Below are 12,200 nucleotides of genomic sequence, written 5' to 3'. Positions count from 1 at the left end.
TATTCTGTCCTATAGGGTCACTATGAGTTAGAATCGACTCGACGGTGCTAGGTTTTGGGTAGTCTATTAAGTCTTGCTTGATGTTCTTACCTGCTGACTTATTAAGGTGGTGGGTGATAAAAGTTGGGGTGACTGTGGCAATTTCTTAAAATAAGACAAGAGTGAAGTTTGCCTCATCAACTGATTCTTCCTTTCGTGAAAGATTTCTCTGTAGCATGTGATACAAATGCTGATAGCATTTTACGCACAGTAGAATTTCTTTCAAAATTGGAATCAATCCTCTGGAATCCTACCTCTGCTTTATTAACTAAGTTTATGTAATATTCTAAATCCTTTGTCATCATTTCAACAATGTTCATAGCATCTTCACTAGGAGTAGATTGCATCTCAAGAAACTACTTTCTGTGCTCAGCCGTTAAGAAGCAACTCCTCATCTGTTACAGTTTTATCATGAGATTGGAGCAATTCAGTAACATCTTCAGGCTCCACTTCTAATTCTAGTTTTCTTACTATTTCCACTACATCTTCAGTTACCTCCTTTCTCCACTGAAGCCTTGAAATCTTCAAAGTCATCCATGAAGGTTGGAATCAACTTCTTCCAAATTCCTGCTAATGTTGATATTTGACCTCCCATGAATCATGAATGTTCTTAATGGCATCCTGGATGGTGAATCTTTTCCAGAAGGTATTCAATTTACTTTGCTCAGATCCATCAGAGAAATCACTATGGCAGCTATAGCCTTAAGAAATATGTTTCTTAAAAATAAGACTTGAAAGTCAAAATTGCTCCTTGATCCATGGGCTGCAGAATGGATGTTGTGTTAGCAGGCATGAAAACAACATTAATCTCCTATACATCTCAATCAGAGTTCTTTGGTGATCAGGTCCATTGTCAACGAGCAATCATATTTTGAAAGATATCTTTTTCCCAGCAGTAGGTCTCAACAGTGAGCTTAAAATATTCAGTAAAACAAACAAACCAAAAAAAAAGCCAAAACACCATGTTGTAAACAAATGTGCTATAACCCAGGCTTTGTTGTTCCATTTATAGAGCATAGGCAGAGTAGGTTTAGCATAATTCTTAGGGGCCATAGATTTTTGGAGTGGTAAATGAACATTTAACTTTAACTTAATTCAGCAGTTGCATTAGCCCCTAACAAGAAAATCAGCCTATCCTTTGAAGCTTTGAAGCCAGGCATTGCCTTCGCCTCTCTAGCTATGAAAGACTAGATGGCATCTCCTTCCAAGACAAGGCTGTTTTGTTTACATTGAAAATCTGTTGCTTAGTCTAGCCACCTTCCTCAATCATCTCAGCTAGATCTTCTGGATAACTTGCTGCCATTTCTACATCAGCGCTTGCTGCTTCGCCTTGCATTTTTGGTATGAAGACAACTTCTTTCCTTAAACCTCATGAACCAACCTCTGCTACCTTCGAATTTTCTTCCGTAGCTTCCTCACTTCTCTCAGCCTTCACAGAATTGAAGAGAGTTAGGGCCTTGCTATGGATTAGGCTTTGGCTTAAGGAAATGTGACTGCTTTGATCTTCCGTCCAGACCACTAAATTTTTTGCATATCTGCAATAAGGCTTTTTACTTTCTTATCATTCTTGTGCTCACTAGAATAGCACTTTTAATTTTCTTTAAGAACTTCTCCTTTGCATTTGCAACTTGGCTAACTGGTGCAAGAGGCCTAGCTTTTGGGCGATCTCGGCTTTTGACATGCTTTCCTCACTAAGCTTAATCATTTCTGGCTTTTGATTTAAAATAAGCCGTATGTGACTCTCCCTTTCATTTGAACACGTAGAGGCCATTGTAGGGTTATTAAATGGCCTAATTTCAATACCGCTGTGCTTCAGGAAATAGGAATACCAAAGGAGAGGTAGAGAAACAGGGGAATGGCCAGTCAGTGAAGCAGTCAGAACACACACAACAGTTATTAATTAAGCTGGCTGTCTTATATGGGCACTGTTTGAACCACCCCAAAACAATTACAATAATGACATCAAAGATCACGGAGCACAGATCACCATAATAAATATAAAAATAATGAAAAAGTTTGAAATATTGTGAGAATTACCAAAATGTGACACAGAGACACAAAGTGAACACATGCTGTTGAAAAATGGCACTGATAGGCTTGCTGGACTCAGGGTTGCCACAAACCATCAATTTGTAAAAATGTAATTAATATCTGTGAAGTGCAATACAGTAAAGCACAATAAAATGAGGTATGCCTGTACAATGAAATACTACTCAGATAGAAAGATAAATGAAGTCTTTATACATGCTGCAGCACGGATGACACTTGAAAATATGCTGAGTAAAATAAGTCAATCACAAAAGGACAAATATTGTAAGATCTCAATAATATAGAATAAGCAAATGTGTAGAGAACAAAGTTTGTTAGTGGATACCAGGAGTGGGTGGGAGAGCCATTGTTTGGGAAACAGTGAGTTTCTGTTTTTAGTGATAACAAATGTGGAATTGTTTAAAAGTAATGATTATGAAACCAATTAGTGTAACTGATATCACTAAGTTGTACACCTGAAAAATGTTGGATTGGAAAATGTATTGTACACAGTTTTACATTTAAAAAAGGAACAGCTGTAATGATGCTTATGTGTAACCAGATTCCAAATGGGACCTGTCTTCTTGGTTTGGAAGTTTACAGTCATGGTTTTGTAGGACTTCCCAATCAATTGGCCTAATATTGTTTCTCAATTTTTCTTTTCTGCCTCCTAGTTTGTAGCATAGTGCTTGGGGTCTTAAAAGCTAGCAACTGATCATCCAAGTACAATTGGCCTCCATTCATCTAGAGCAATGGAGGAAGAAGGAGAGGCTGGAATTGGAGAAGGAAATGGAATATATGTCAATTGTCTTCATGAGCAACTACCTTCTTTGCCATGGGCCCAAAGAACTGGATGGTACTTGCCTACCATTACTGAACATTTTGTTCAAAGATTCTATAGAAGAATTCTGATCAAAAAAGGAAACGTGAAAAAAAAAATCATAATCTCAGTGGAATACAGACTTTCTGGATCCATCAAGGCTGGGTGAACTCTCAAAATTATTGCCCTGAAACAATTTCTAAACTTCAAATCAACCCAAAATAACCCCTTGATGTCTTCTTTGAACCAAACAATAGTTTAGCTTGATTAGTAAAGCATGTTTACCTTGAGCATGTGCCCTTTTAAAGAATTATCTATGTGAGATCAAATTGATAACAGCATATTGAAAGGTTAGATGAGAAGCTTAGGGGGCAGTGAGTTTAGGTTAATCATGGAATAATTTGGAAAAGGGTAGCAAGGATTGTTGAACAACTTGAAGAATGTAATCAATGTCACTGAATTGTACTTGTAGAAATTGTTGAAATAGTATAACTTTGCATGTATATATTTTCACCAAAATTATATATATATGTATATACACGTATGGAAACGCTGGTGGCTTAGTGGTTAAGTGCTACAGCTGGTAACCAAAAGGTTAGCAGTTCAAAACCACCAGGTGCTCCTTGGAAACTCTATGGAGCAGTTCTACTCTGTCCTATATATATATGTATAAAATCCCTGTCTACTTCTTTTTATTTTCCATTAAAAAACTGTTATACAACACACCCAGTCTCTAAACAGTTATAGTCTTCTTTATTTATCTTTCTATACTCTGGACTTGTTCCCAAAGTTTATTCTCAATACCTTTCTGGTAGAAACTTCCAGGGTAGTATGGGTAAGTGGATTTCATTCAAACTTGTATTAATATATGTGTATATATATATGTATTAATATATGTGGTTTCTGCCTAGAGACCCTGTCATACTGAATAACCCCATATGACTTCTTCTAAACTCTTTTCTATATTACTGAATTTTTTTCACAATAATATAAAGTTTGACCACATATAGACTTTCTTTCTCATGAAAATGTATGCTCTTGACAAGACTTCAACACTTTTCTAATATACTGTGAGTTCCCAGGTTTGTTTGTTTTGATTGATTTTGATCATATTTAAATTAGTTTACCTTATTTTTTCCCCTTGGAGATAATGTTAAGGCCCATGCAATATAATTTATGGTTACAGAACATTGGAATTGTGTTAGAGGTGAGCATAGTCAGGGATAGGCTGTCAATTTTACATTTAGTTTTATGAACATATGTAGGATTATTAATCATTCTCGGCACTGCTTTGAAATCCATCACCTTGGTAATTAGGAAAGTAGAAGCAAGGCTCATTTTTACATCTGGGCTGGATTTTATGCCCTGAGATTAAAGTCCCTTAGGTCTGACATAGGAACCCTGGTGGTGTCGTGGTTAACATCTATGGCAGCTAACCAAAAGGTCACAGTTGGAATCCACAGGTGCTCCTTGGAAACTCTATGGTGCAGTTCTACTCTGTCCTATAGGGTCACTATGAGTTAGAATCAACTTGATGGCAACAGGTTGGTTGGTTGGTTGGTTAGGTCTGACACAAGCAAGTGACAGCATTCTGTACCCTGCCGTGCTGCGTTATCTGTCAATGACTCACCTTCTTTTTTCCTCAACCATTCCTCACGTGATGCAGAGACATGATACAGGGGTTGTGTGTACATGTGTACACGAGTGCACGCTTGTATGTTTTTTTATGTATGCTATGGATTGCGTTCAGCTGCTGACTACCTTTGACGGATATTAAAAAGAAATTTGTGCACAACACAGGTTTCACAAATGAGGCACTCTGTACTTTTCCTTTCCAGTTTATGTTACTAGATAATTTATTTAGAAGAGGTTTCTAAGTAAGGTTTTTATAACACTAAGCTGGAGACTTGCCACTAATCTCCTTTGGCATGATAACTCTGTGCCAGTCTCTTCAGTTTTCCCACTTCCCTCTCCTTTCCCTCTATTTTCCCCTTCACTAAACTGATCCTCACTAAATAATAGAACAAAAGCTTGCTGACGAACCAAAAAATGGGTTTAACTTTAATAATTCACTATGTAATTTCATGGCAAGCCTTTTAATGATGTTTAATTTTCTTAATGCTATTAATCCTCTGTAAGGAAAATGTTGATAATGCTACACATTATTATATTTGGGGGAGGAATGTGTTTCTGCAAGTAATTGTTTAATTACTTTAGTGGATTCTGTACTGTAGACTTGATGTGTCTCTCCATCTGTTTTGTTTAACTTATTGAATTTTTGCTGTTTTACAAAAGAGCTGATGGAGGTCACGTGAGGTAGGGAGAATAGTCATCAGGCTCAAGGCCTTGGGAATATAGGGTGGTTCAGAAATTAACCCTTTAAAGAAAAGGCTCATATATGTTCCTGCTACATTTTTCCACCCCTGGAGATTTATTGGCAGGCATTTGAGCCACGTTAGTATGTTTTAGCATCTTGGCTGATACTGGTGCAAGTGGCTGAAAAACAACGAGGTTGGTCTGTACCACACTTGAGTGTTGAGTTATTTGTATGAGGGGACGCTTCCCAGAGGAGTGATTGCATGAAACTTTTATGTCTTTTGGCTTCTGTAGAGTGAGATAAGGCTTACAAGTAAGTTTACTATTTGCTTTGTGTTATTTGGAAGGTACAGCTGCTGACATTCAGAAATACTCAAGTAAATTGAGTTATTTTTGAGGATAAAACAGCTTGTGATGCATTTCCTGGCCATGGTACCAATATATACCATGTGTGTGATGGGCTTCATGGAACATGGTGACCAATATGGGCCACTTTCATTAGCCCCCTTCCTGATGACATCTTTTATACAGTGCTCACCTCTCTGATGACACCTTTTATGCCCTTCCCGGGCCATGGTGCCAATATGTACCCTATTTGTGATATGCTTCTTAGAGCATGGTGCCAATATGGCCCACCAGCAATTGACACAAAGTTTATAAAGATACATAAAATTTGAGAAGGAATAAATCACTGACGTGTTGGTTAATGGTTAACAAAGGGCTTTCTACCATTAAAATAAGGAGAGAAAAAAATGGAAGAGAGGAAGAGATAATTTGATTTTATTATTTGCTGATTTCCATGGTATCATTACTCCCACCAGGGCAGATTTTCATCTCCTAAAACCAACTAGTTCATGAAATTCCTGAAAATGTAAGAATTAATTCTTAAAAGCCATATAACTGGAAAAATGCATAACTTCGATCAAATTATCAAAGGGTATCCATGACACAGAAAGATTAAATACCACTGACTTTCAAAATAAAACCCAAACTCCATCACTTAACATATAACATGCTTCTTTTTTTTGTTGTTGTTTTTCACTTTTTCCTTCTGAAACCAAGTTAGTTTCCTTTTGGATTTAACACAATTATAAATTTATCTTATTCCAATAACTGAATATCCTCCCTTCTCTATTTCTGTCAATACAAAGTGTAACTAAACTTCGAATCTCATTTTAAATTTACCTGTAGTGGATACATCTTACCCAGAAGGTTCTCTCCCTTTTCCAAGTTTAGGTAATTCACCTGTGTTTTGTCATGTTTTATTCTATCTTGTCAATTATTTTGCATGTGACTCTTTTAACTCATAAGTTTTTAAGAAATTAAGTGGTTTGAAGCAATGCTGTTTAGCACTGTAAATGACTGACATATAAACACATGTTTACTAGCTCATTTAGAAATAATTAAAATTTGGATATTTTGTGTTTGAGGATTTGTTGTAATAACCTTTTTTATTATTTTCATTATATTTTTATGAAAACATTTCTTTTAAGGTTAATCCATGAAATTTTTCTAAACTAGCGTACTTACTAGAATTAATATATTAACTGTTTCCACTACCCAAGGACTCTTATGCCCCTGTTAGAGTGTCTTAAATTAAAAAGCCTAACAGTGCCAAGCATATACTATAGGTAGAACTGTAAATGGTACAACCACTTTGGTAAACAGTTGGTCAGTTTCTTAAAAGTTAAATGTACAAGTACTATAACTCTGTATAGACTAAGATAAATGGCACATATTTCCATAAAAGACTTGTACACAAATATCATAGAAGTTTTCTATTAAAAGAACAATGCTGAAAACAATATAAATGTCCACAAACAATTGAAAAGATACTCAAAGTGTAGTATACCCATGAAATAAAAAAGACTGACCTGTTGATAAACACAACATAGATCATTCTCAAAATAATTACCCTGAGTTAAAATTTAGACAAAAATGCATACCGTTTGATTTTATTTATATAAAATTTTAGAAAGCGCAAACTAATTCATAGAAACAGAAAGCAGATCAGTGATCGCCTGAGTGTGGCAATGAGTGTGGATGATTAAAAAAAAAGGTGGAAGGAAGATTTTACAAAGTGGCAAAAGGATACTTTGTGGGTGAAGTTTACATTTCCTAGTTTGAGATGAAAAAAAAAAAAAGTTGCCCTCAAATCAATTCCAACTCACAGCAACCCTGCAGGACAGAGTAGAACTGCCTGGTGGAGTTTCCAAGGAGCGCCTGGTAGATTCGAACTGCTGACCTTTTGGTTAACAGCCGTAGCACTTAACCACTATGCCACCAGGGTTTCCAATTTGAGATATATATGTATGTATGCGTGTATATATGTCAAAATTTTTCCAATTGTTCACTTTGGATATGTTCAATTTACTATCTGTTGATGGTGCCTCAATATAGATGTTAAAACTGGAAAATTAATTCTGAAGAAATATGAAGTTATTAAACAATTTAGTAATGGGGTGTGACATTCTAGGATTTAGAAACATAATATGATGAAAAGGAGTAGAAAAATGGATAATTAATGGTTCTTAAATGTTGATAATCAGCAAGCTTTATACATAGGCAAATGCTGAGTTTTACAAGTAGCTAACGAGAAAAATATGACACTATGAACAAATATAGCTAATAAAAGGAAACATCTCCCTAAATAGAAAAGACTCTATTGAAAGTTCTAACACATTTATATTAACACTTTGATATTTCGAATATTAGGCAAGAATGCCTGGACTCCATCAAATAAGAGACAGCTATAATGGGAGAAGAATAAAAAGAAAATAGTACCAGGTATAAAAGTACATAAATGGGATGAAAACAATTCTCAAGATATAATCTAACAGCAAAATCAAAATACACACCAGAGAAAATAAATCACATGTAGACTATAAATCCTTAAGTTCTATAGGCTACCGTTATGGATTTAATTCTGCCCCCCATCCAAAACCCATGTTGGAATTCTAACACCTACAGCTCTATATGTAATATAAACTAACGTAATCAACGTCTAAAATGCAATCTAATGCGATGTAATTAATCAGTTGAGTCAGTGCCCGTATAAGGTGGATTTTAAGCCTAAATTTAGAGACCATCTGAAGAATAGATATGACACATTGAACACTAGTAACTGAAGATCAGACGAGTTGTGTAATGACATCAAGGACATCATACATGAAGAAAGCAAGAGGTCATTGAAAAGACAGGAAAGAAAGAAAAGACCAAGGTGGATGTCTGAGAAGACTCTGAAACTTGCTCTCCAATATCAAGCAGCTAAAGCAAAAGGAAGAATTAATGAAGTAAAAGAACTGAACAGAAGATTTCAAAGAGCTGCTCGAGAAGACAAAGTATTATAATGACATGTGCAAAGAGCTGGAGATGGAAAACCAAAAGGGAAGCACATGCTCAGAGTTTCTCAAGCTGAAAGAACTGAAGAAAAAATCCAAGCCTCGAGTTGCAATAGTGAAGGATTCCATGGGGAAAATATTAAACGATGCAGGAAACATCAAAAGAAGATGGAAGGAATACACAGAGTCATTACACCAAAAAGAATCAGAGGATGTTCAACTATTTCAAGAGGTGGCATATGATCAGGAACTGACGCCACTGAAGGAAGAAGTCCAAGCTGCTCTGAAGGCATTGGTGAAAAACAAGGCTCCAGGAGTTGATGGAATATCAATTGAGATGTTTCAGCAAACAGATGCAGCGCTGGAGGTGCTCACTCATCTATGCCAAGAAATATGGAAGACAGCTTCCTGACCAACTGACTGGAAGAGATCCATATTTATGCCTATTCCCAAGAAAGGTGATCCAACTGAATATGGAAAGTATAGAACAATATTATTAATATCACACGCAAGCAAAATTTTGCTGAAGATCATTCAAAAAACAGCTGCAGCAGTATATCGACAGGGAACTGCCAGAAATTCAGGCCGGTTTCAGAAGAGGGCGTGGAACCAGGGATATCATTGCTGATGTCAGATGGATCCTGGCTGAAAGCAGAGAATACCAGAAGAATGTTTACCTGTGTTTTACTGACTATGCAAAGGCACTCGACTGTGTGGATCATAACAAATTATGGATAACATTGTGAAGAACGGGAATTCCAGAACACTTAAGTGTGCTCATGAGGAACCTTTACATAGATCAAGAGGCTGTTGTTTGGACAGAACAAGGGGATACTGATTGGTTTAAAGTCAGGAAAGGTGTGTGCCAGGGTTGTAGTCTTTCATCATACCTATTTAATCTGTATGCTGAGCAAATAATACGAGAAGCTGGACTATATGAAGAAGAATGGGGCATCAGGGTTGGAGGAAGATTCATTAACAACCTGCGTTATGCAGATGACAGAACCTTGTTTGCTGAAAGTGAAGAGGACTTGAAGCACTTACTAATGAAGATCAAAGACCATAGCCTTCAGTACAGATTGTACCTCAACATAAGAAAATCCTCACAACCGGACCAATGAGCAACATCATGATAAATGGAGAAAAGATTGAAGTTGTCAAGGATTTCATTTTACTTGGATCCACAATCAACAGCCATGGAAGCAGCAGTCAAGAAATCAAAAGACGCACTGCATTGGGCAAATCTGCTGCAAAAGGCCTCTTCAAAGTGTTGAAGAACAAAGATGTCACCCTGAAGACTAAGGTGCGCCTGCCAAAGCCATGGTTTTTCAATCACATCATATGCATGTGAAAGCTGGACAATGAATAAGGAAAACCGAAGAGGAATTGACGCCTTTGAATTGTGGTGTTGGCAAAGAATATTAAATATACCATGGACTGCCAAAAGAATGAACAAACCTGTCTTAGAAGTACAGCCAGAATACTCCTTAGAGGCAAGGATGACGAGACTGCGTCTTACGTACTTTGGACATGTTGTCAGGAGGGATCAGTCCCTGGAGAAGGACATCATGCCTGGCAGAGTACAGGGTCAGCGGAAAAAAGGGAGACCCTCAACGAGGTGGATTGACACAGTGGCTGCAACAATGAGCTCAAGCATAACAACGATTGTAAAGATGGCTCAGGACTGGGCAGTGTTTTGTTCCGTTGTGCATAGGGTCACTATGAGTCAACTGACTGGATGGCGCCTAACAACAACAAATCTAATCTCTTCTGAGTGATAAAAAGATCAGAATGAACACAGACAGATAGGCACATGCACACCTTGGGGAAAGACACATGCAATGTGAGGATTGCTAAGGAACCAAGGAATGCACTGGGCTACTGAGGAGGCTGAGATACTTCCTTGAACTTTTAGCCTCCAGAACTGTGAGAAAATAAACTTCTATTCTTTAAAGTAACCTACTTGTGGTATTTGTGTTTCAACAGTAACTAAGACAGCTATAAATCATTTATGTTCAGGAGTGACATGAAAGATAAAAGACAGGAAAATTAAAATCATGGGAAATAAAGGAAAAGTCATTTGGAAGAAAATGATAGTAATTCAAAGGAGAAATAATTGCAGTTCTTGAAGAAAATTATAGAATAAATGAAAGAAAAGCATCTTGTAATGATGGAGTAGAAGAAAATTTTCCTGATTGGAGGAAAAATTTGTGTGTGTTTATCAACACATTCAAATGAAGGACATCTGTGCTACGGCTGCTAACCAAGAGGTCAGCAGTTTGAATCCACCAGCCGCTCCTTGGAAATCCTATGGGGCAGTTCTACCCTGTCCTATAGGGTCGCTATGAGTCAGAATCGACTCGACAGCGACAGTCTTTTTTTTTTTTAATGCCTAGACTTACTTTGGCAAACTCTTTTAAATGTAATTTTTTAGAAAATCAAGAAAATATCCAGAGGATAAGGGGTGAAAGAAACATTGTTCTATACAAATAACATAGCAATCTTTCCTCTGATTTTGTCCCTGGTGCAGTGATATGAGTTTACAATGAATAGTCAAAAGGTATAACTTTCTTCATGATAAAAGACAACTGCACTGTATACTAAAATATTCAAGATTCAAAGCATTGTTCTTTGTTGTAGTTTTCCTATAAAGCACCACCTGCAGTCATAAATGATCAAGTAAGGAAATAAATAAATAAGTAGCTCAAATTTGGTAGTTTGTGTTATAAAATGTAAGCAGTGAATATTTATCTTTATTTTTCCAATCCTGGTGTATATCTAAGTTAAAACAGGGAAATAATGCTGGTAAAACAGTTTATATTATTAAATAAAAATTAAAATATTTTATGTACATATTTTGGGAGAAAAAGTTCTGTTATGAAAGAGAAAGAAACAATATTTAGGTATAAATCTTTAGACTTTCTTTTCACACTTGGATATAAACTGAGGAAAGTGTAAGAGGAATATGTTGTAAATTGCTAATCTTTAATAGATCAAGGTAAAACATTTCTGTTATGCTCTCGTCTTTAAAAAACATAAGTCAAGTGGGACTTTAAAATACAAATGTAATGTTATATAAATATACACTATACATATATATACATATACATATGTGTGTACACACACACACACACATACAATTATAAACAATTTTAGAAAGTAAGAGTAAGAAAACATGGTCAGCATAACAAAAAGTAAAGACAATAAGAAGGACATAAGAAACAAACATAGTGTTAAGAAAATTAAAACAAAACCTGACAGAGAAAAGCTGAGGGTACAAATTATGATAATAAATGCAAATGGTTAAACAATTTTATTAAAACATGACAAATCTCCAATTGAATTAAGTTGCAAAATTCAATTATGTTAATTTTTGCTGAATATTTCTAGGCAAAACCAAGTCCCCACAAAAAAAAAAATCCCAGCGCAGAAGATGCAAATTAAAAGAAAAAAACATAAAAACAGGAGCACAAAGCTGATATTGGGTAAGGTAGAATTTTTTTTGTTGTTGCTACGTGGTTTCCAGTTGGTTTCGACTCATAACTACCCTATGAGAACCAAATGCTGTCCGGTCCTGCGCCATCCTTACTATCCTTGTTATGCTTGAGCCCATAGTTGCAGTCACTACGTCAATTCATCTCACTGAGGGTCTTTCT

This window comes from Elephas maximus, chromosome 17 (assembly GCF_024166365.1).
Source record: "Elephas maximus indicus isolate mEleMax1 chromosome 17, mEleMax1 primary haplotype, whole genome shotgun sequence".
NCBI lineage: Eukaryota > Metazoa > Chordata > Mammalia > Proboscidea > Elephantidae > Elephas > Elephas maximus.
This window is presented reverse-complemented; position numbering follows the sequence as displayed.